The sequence below is a fragment of the Etheostoma spectabile genome, unplaced genomic scaffold (assembly GCF_008692095.1).
Source record: "Etheostoma spectabile isolate EspeVRDwgs_2016 unplaced genomic scaffold, UIUC_Espe_1.0 scaffold00010377, whole genome shotgun sequence".
NCBI lineage: Eukaryota > Metazoa > Chordata > Actinopteri > Perciformes > Percidae > Etheostoma > Etheostoma spectabile.
In genome coordinates, this window is record NW_022603826.1 from 1 (window position 1) to 7723 (window position 7723).

The following is a 7723-nucleotide window of genomic DNA, read 5'->3' on the forward strand; positions in this document are numbered from 1 at the left end:
AAAACTCGGCCAAAAAGCAAAGCCCATCAAAAATATTTGAACTCATTGGCGTTCCCCACCAGGAAGTCTTTAGTAAAAGGTGAAAGACTTGTGCGTTATGAAGAGAAACCAGAGTGAGTACAGCCGTCTGCTCGAGAGCAGCAGAAACCCTAGTCGACCCAGTCCAAACCATCACGGTAAGCCTCACTGGGTGTCCAAACTAAAATGATAAGAAGCAACTTGGTAGACTCCTTACTGATGTTTATATCTGTACTCACAATGCCCTGTTTTAAAACACACAACCACAACAAGTGTTACATGAAAATAAATGTGTGATTAATCAGGAAGCTCACATAAAAGATAGTTGCAAGATCTCCCAAATATTTAACTTTACAACCTGTAGCTGTTAAAACCTCCCCTCAAAATGTGCATCACCCAGTTTCCAGCCCTTGTTCAAAATTACCGAGCAGAGTGGCGCAGCGGAAGCGTGCAGGCCCATAACCCTGAGGTCGATAGATCGACAACCATCCTCTGTTAATTCACATGCATGTTCAACTTCTTGTTGTTCTAAATGATATTTGCAAGGTCTACCAAATGTTTAACTTTGCAAACCCGTAAGTTGTTGACCTTGGTTGCCACCTTCCATCAAAATGTGAATGACAGACTTTCCAGAACCTGGGTAGAACTTCCAAAGCAGAGTGGCGCGCGGAAGCGTGCTCGGGCCCATAACCCAGAGGTCGATGGATCGAAACCATCCTCTGCTAGTTCGTGTGCATTGTTTCGCATAAGTCTTCTTCCAGTCTGTTGATGTTTAACAAAGCATCTGTTGCTGCAGTTGTCAAGTTGTGGATGGGCTACTTGGCTGTGTAACAATCACAATCCGTGCTAACTGGCCCGCTTCTTAATTGTTTATAAAGAACAGATGTCCGAAACAACAAGCCCAATTGAGCACTATTTGCCATGTTCTGGATGGCTACCTGGCTGTGTATGGTTTGTAGTGACTGCGTATATTTTGGCCTTGCCAAAGACATGAAAGCAAGCTATAATGTCCAAAACAAGTTTAAACATGCTTCCACTTTGTTTTTTAAGTTGGATAGTAGTGTGACTCATATTTGCACTTATTGAGCAGATGTACATACAACCATCTTTGACTTTGCAGGTTACCATGACATGTAGACTGCAAATGCCCCCACAATGCTAAGGGCATGGCTGGCCAGTATAGGGATTGAACCCATGACCTTGGCGTTATTAGCACCATGCTCTGACCAGCTGAGCTAACCGGCCTGCATCTTAAATGTTTAAAAAAGACAAATGTCCAGAAACAAAGACGGCCAAATCAAGCAAAATTGGCCAAGCTCTGGATGGGCTACCTGGTTGTGTATGGTTCGTAGGAAAGCTATGGAAAGCAGAGCTATATAGATTTGCGTTAAAGCTCACAAGCGCATTCACACTGGAGAGAAGCCGTACAGCTGTGAACATTGTGGGGAAACCTTTTCTCATAGTGGTAGCCTTAAAAGACACCAGCACATTCACACTGCCTCGTTGTGAACATGTTTCAGAGCCAAGCTGTTTCCTCCTCCTCATGCCCTGATAGCTGTGTTGTTATATTCTGATCTTCTCTCCACATTGAAGGCTGACCAGCAGTAACTTTATCTTCTGATCAACATGTATGTTATTGTCAGAGGTGGGTAGTAACGAGTTACATTTACTCCGTTACATTTACTTGAGTAAGTTTTTGAAAAAATTGTACTTCTAGGAGTAGTTTTAAATCACTATACTTTTACTTTTACTTGAGTAGATTAGTGAAGAAGAAACTGTACTCTTACTCCGCTACATTAGGCTCCAATGAGCTCGTTACTCGTTACTACGCATCATTGTTTTTGCCCCCGCGTACGTCTCATTTCAATGTTTTATTTAGACAGAGAGAGTCTTCCGCCGAAGGCTCTACCCACGTGACTGTGCTTAACCAATCACACGTCGTTGTGCAATCACGTGACCATAGCGTTCAACATCTGGACAGGTTACTTTACAGTCGTATCAAAGCAAAGACGTCATACTCAAAACGTCGCCAAGGCAACGCAGACCCCCCCCCCCCCCCCCCCCCCCCCGCTCATAGTGAAAGCATGGTTACCATAGACATATAATATTATTACTCTTTATATGTCTATGATGGTTACCTTTTAGGAAAGTGTGAAACAGCAGCTACGTTATGCGGTGTGTTCAGGGTCTACCAAACAAACGGACATGTCAGCGTTCAACACTCAACTTCTAACCTGAGGAGACGTAGCGGTGGTTTTAGTTTTTTGCTGTGGAGAGGTGGATGTTTGTCTTTTAGGTTACATACAGGATGTTTTAACACATTCAGTATCCATCCAATGTGAGTGTGACAAGTCTCTCAAGTAAGCTATTTTGTATTAATAATTAATTTAAATTTTTTTATTGATTGGATGAACTAATATTGGCCTAAAGATATTATTTTTTTTATCTTTGTCTGTCTGATTGATGCTTGTGTTGAAAAAAATCAGACCTTACTCAACAGTTACTCACTACTTGAGTAGTTTTTTCATCAGCACTTTTTTACTCTTACTCAAGTAATTATTTGGATGACTACTTTTACTTTTACTTGAGTCATATTATTCTGAAGTAACAGTACTTTTACTTGAGTACAATTTTTGGCTACTCTACCCACCTCTGGTTATTGTGGATCAGCTGGACTGTTTTCTTTCTCAGAACTCTTTACCATTTAGGCACCTGAACCCATCCTTTTAAAAATATATTTTTAAATGTTTATATTTAAGAAAAAAAAAAGAAAGAGCACAAAAAAGACAGTCACCAACATTTAAGAACAGCTTGTTTATTGCTATATGGTCCAAATTAAATGTAAAAAAAAAAAAATATTTCTCAAGTAAATTGCTGGAAGGAGAAGGCCCAAAGGCGAAACATTAAGACGTTTAAAGATGTTTTGGTTGGAAAACGTAGACATGTTTGAAACTTTTTTTATTTTGTAAAAACTTTCTCATCTCTAGGAACAAACAAATTGTTTACATACATTATTTTTTGGCTGACAGGAAGTTATTGTAATTTTCATTTTAGGAATACATTTTTGTCACCCTTATATATATATATATTTCTGAACTCCCAAAAGTTGCCAAAAACTCTAACCTTTGAGCATTGTGAGTTTAATAAGAGCAAATTAAATATTTGTGTAAATTGGTCCTATCATCATTACCAAAATACTGGAAGTTGGCCATTTTTAATTGTACGCTCTCAAGTTATTGTTGTTTTGTAGCGTCATGTTTTCCTACTTTGTGGAATTTCATTTAATAATCTTTGTCTGACATTTCATATTTTCTGTGACTGAATGTGGTTTTAAATCTGTTGAGGTCTGTTCAGACTGAAAGTAAAGACACTGATGATGTCATACAAAAATCAGAAAATAGAAAGCAAACTTGTAAAAGAACATCAAGGACTGAATTGTTTTAAATGTTTTGCAATGTGGAACAATTAAATACAAAATAAAAGAAATAAAACAAGGCCTCGTGCTTGCCCTGTCCCATGTGCAGAAAAACACCCCCAAAGCATGATGCTACCACCCCATGCTTCACAGTAGGGATGGTGGTCTTGGGATGGTACTCATCATTCTCCTCCAAACACGGTTAGTGGAATAATGACCAAAAAGTTCTATTTTGGTCTCATCTGACCACACAACCTTCTCTCTTGACTCCTCTGGATCATCCAAATGGTCAATGGCAAACTTAAGACGAGCCTGGACATGTGCTGGTTTAAGCAGGGTAACCTTCCGTGCCATGCATGATTTCAAACCATGACGTCTTAGTATATTAACAACAGTAACCTTGGAAAAGGTGGTCCCAGCTCTATTCAGGTCATTGACCAGCTCCTCATGTGTAGTTCTGGGCTGATTTTTCACCTTTCTTAGGATCATTGAGACCCACGAGGTGAGATCTTGCAATGAGCCCCAGTCCGAGGGAGATTGACAGTCATGTTTAGCTTCTTCCATTTTCTAATGATTGCTCAAACAGTGGACCTTTTTTCACCAAGCTGCTTGGCAATTTCCCCGTAGCCCTTTCCATCCTTGTGGAGGTGTACAATTTAGTCTCTAGTGTCTTTGGACAGCGCTTTGGTCTTGGCCATGTTAGTAGTTGGATTCTTACTGATTGTATGGGGTGGACACGTATCTTTATGCAGCTGACGACCTCAAACAGGTGCATCTAATTTAGGATAATAAATGGAGTGGAGGGGGACATTTTTAAGGCAGACTAACAGGTCTTTGAGGGTCAGAATTCTAGCTGATGGACAGGTGTTCAAACACTTATTTGCAGCTGTATCATACAAATAAATAGTTAAAAAATCATACATTGTGATTTCTGGATTTGTTTTGTTAGATTATGTCTCTCACAGTGGACATGCACCTATGATGACAATTTCAGACCCTCCATGATTTCTAACTGGGAGAACTTGCAAAATAGCAGGGTGTTCAAATACTTATTTTCCTCACTGTAGTTTCTTGACTTTGTAATGCCTTATGTCTACTGTACAAATGTAAATTGAGTTGAGCCATAATTTATTTTTATTCATACCTTTGCTTTTCCTACTGTGATATGTCAAAATGTCAAAAGGTGCTTTGTTTGAAAACCCATCTCTACACATCCATGTTCCACTCCCACAGGTGGTTTCACACGTGCTAGATGTCCCTTAAATTACCAGTTTATTTTTGTAATGTATTGGTGTATGTAAAATTACAGATTATTTTATAGTTTATCGAGTCCAGATAATTCTCTGACTGGGAATTGAACCCGGGCCGCAGCTGTGAGAGCACCGAATCCTAGCCACTAGACCATCAGGGAGTCACATCTATCAAATGTATCTTTGTAGATGTGAGTTTCCTTTTCACTCACTGGAATGACTCATATTGTTTTAGGTGAGGAATGGCTCCTGGATTCTATGGTTATTTCTGAGAATCGAAAATCTCAGACATGTGTTTTTATAATCAATAGGGAAAAAGGGGAACGCATACTCTTAATAAGTAGACTTCCAGAGTATTTGCATAACAAAGACACAAACATGGATGTTGTGATGCGATGGTGTCGTCTATCGTTGTTTCTGAGATCAACAATAACTTGTGAAGTTGAATAGCTATTGCGTACCCGGTAATATTAGAGAAGAGCTCTCGTTGGCACTGTAGGCGGACAATTTAGAAAATTAAGTTACTTTACACTTTAAACTGTTACATCTCCTTTGAATCACCATCTGCAAATTTTCAAGCCTCATTGGCACGCCAACTCATCTACAGTAGATAAATCACTGGCTAGCTATGCATGAGTACCTCATACCTTTTACCAGGTTCAGGTTGTTTAATAGTTATGGTCAAATGAAGCTTCATTAAGCTTTCTGAACAATGTTCTTCATTTTCTGAACGCATTCACTCAGTAGTGTTTTATTATTGGTTGTGCATCTGTGCATGACAGATGACGATAGCGAGCACTTCTTACATATCCCAGAATCAAGCTGTTGCCCTACCAGGGACTTGAGCTGTGGTATTCTTTTTCGCTCAAAACGTTGATAACCTAATGCAATTTTTCGGCTCCAGACAAATAAACTTTACTGCTAGTGGGTACAATAAAACAACTCTCCTCTTGTTTCGCTTCCATACTCTTAGTGTCCTCATGCCAAAGCACTATACGTAATTTGAGCAAAAGCCCTCGTGACAGGAAAAATCCACCAGACGACTTGCCATCAAAGCATGGAGATCAGCACTTCATTCATATCCCACAATAAAGCTGTCGCCTTACCAAGGACTTGAGCTGTGGTATTCGTTTTTGCTCAAAACGTTGATAACCTAATTCAAACAACACAACTCCAGACGGTAAACTTTACTGCTGGTGGTACAAAAAAAGAACTCTCCCTCTTGTTCCGCTTCTATACTCTTAGCCCTCGTGACAGGAACAATGCACCAGATGACATTCAATCCAAGCAGGGAGATGAGTACAGAGATTTGGGTGCTAGCAAGATGGATGTAGGTTGCCCATTGTTCATTTAGACTTACCAGCAACATTGTTTTGATACAAACCTGCTTGAAAACAGCCACAATTCTTTTTAAAGACTTGTGCATGGAACACAAATAATATGGCAGTGTCTGAAGTGTTCAAGCATGTCAAATGGACAACTCATCTAGCAGAATGTACAACTCTACGCCTGAACAGGGACTTAAAACCCTGGACCCTCAGATTAAAAGTCTGATGCTCTACCGACTGAGCTACCCAGGCTTCCAAAACGAAGGGCTGTGGAAAAAACAATCTCCTGAACTACAAATTGAAGTGTAAGTAAATGGAGACCATTAAGCTGTTGTCATGATCACGGTCTTCTGGACAGCAGGAGGGTAGACCATGATTTACACATTGCCTGAGAACACCAAATGTTATTGCACAAACTGGTTAAAAATTGGCTAAATTGGCCAAAACGGTTAAAAAGCTCAAAGTCACAACTCATCATGGCCACTAGCAGACTGTGAACATACTGCAAACCTGCATAACAGATGACAATAGCGAGCACTTCATACATATCCCACAATCAAGCTGTCGCCTTACCAGGGACTTGAGCTGTGGTATTCTTTTTCGCTGAAAACGTTGATAACCTAATGCAATTTTACGGCTCTATACGGCTCTAATAAAACAACTCTCTTCCTCTTGACGGGAAAAATCCACCAGATGACTTGCCATCCAAGCAGGAGATCAGCACAGAGATTTGGGTGCTAACAAGATGGATGTAGGTTGGCCATGTTCATTTAGCGATAGCACCCGTATTGTTATGATGCAAACCTGCATGAAAAACAGCCACATTTCTTTTAAAGACTTGCGCATGTTACTTTAATGATACAACAGAGTGTGAACGTATTAAGGGTGCCAAAGTGTACAGTTTATCATGGCAGCAAGCAGAATGTGCAACTGTACGCCTGAACAGGGACTGGAACCCTGGACCCTCAGATTAAAAGACTGATGGGCTACAGACTAAGCTATCCCTCGGGGGGTAGTCCAGGCATGTCCAGCTGGGAGGAGGCCACAGGGAAGAGCCAGGACTAGGTGGAGGGATTATATCTCCAACCTCTCGGAAAAGGGAATTTTGTCCAGTCCCCTTCTGGAGCTGGTGGACGAAGATGGATGGATGGAACCCTGTTCACTAGCTCATTGTATTCTTGCATGACAGGCAAATATGTCACAGGCGCTGTAGCTTAGTGGTTAAAGCGCCTGTCTTGTAAACAGGAGATCCTGGCTCCAAATCCCAGCAGTGCCTGGTTATCACTAACAGTATGTGCACTACAAAGATTTTATCCATTTGTTTTTGCTGTAGTGATTAACAAGCAATGTTTAATTTTGCCCAGTTTTGGCCTGTTGAGGGCCAATAAATATCAAAAGGAAAATGGATTGAACCCATTTTTTAATGCTTTTAAACCTGTTTTGTTGGGGCTGAACGTGGCCCAGGTGTACGCCAGGACCCTGTGACACTGTTGGGTGGGGTTTCAGGTGCATGTGATGCTGACTGAGGTCAGAGGTGAAATAAACATGAACTTTTCCGGCCAAGGCACTTTAGGCGCTGACAGCCTGGTTTTAACGTCTACGATGCTGCTTTAATAAAAATTATAAATTGATTATTTGATATTAGTTGACTATATCGGGACATGCAACTGAAGGAACAATCCCCAGGTCATCATGTAAGAATAGGGGAGCCA

The 7723-nt window shown here is 40.6% G+C and overlaps 3 non-coding genes across 3 annotated transcripts; 1 reads left to right on the plus strand and 2 right to left on the minus strand.

Moving 5' to 3' along the window:
• Positions 1 to 3: 3 nt before the first annotated feature.
• Positions 4 to 117, minus strand: LOC116679315 (U5 spliceosomal RNA). Its single transcript, XR_004329485.1, has one exon. It is a non-coding gene; the product is annotated as a U5 spliceosomal RNA (small nuclear RNA).
• A 1072-nt stretch (positions 118 to 1189) lies between these two features.
• On the minus strand, positions 1190 to 1263 carry trnai-aau (transfer RNA isoleucine (anticodon AAU)). The gene has a single exon. It is a non-coding gene; the product is annotated as a tRNA-Ile (tRNA).
• A 5951-nt stretch (positions 1264 to 7214) lies between these two features.
• trnat-ugu (transfer RNA threonine (anticodon UGU)) lies at positions 7215 to 7287 on the plus strand. Its single transcript has one exon. It is a non-coding gene; the product is annotated as a tRNA-Thr (tRNA).
• Positions 7288 to 7723: the final 436 nt, after the last annotated feature.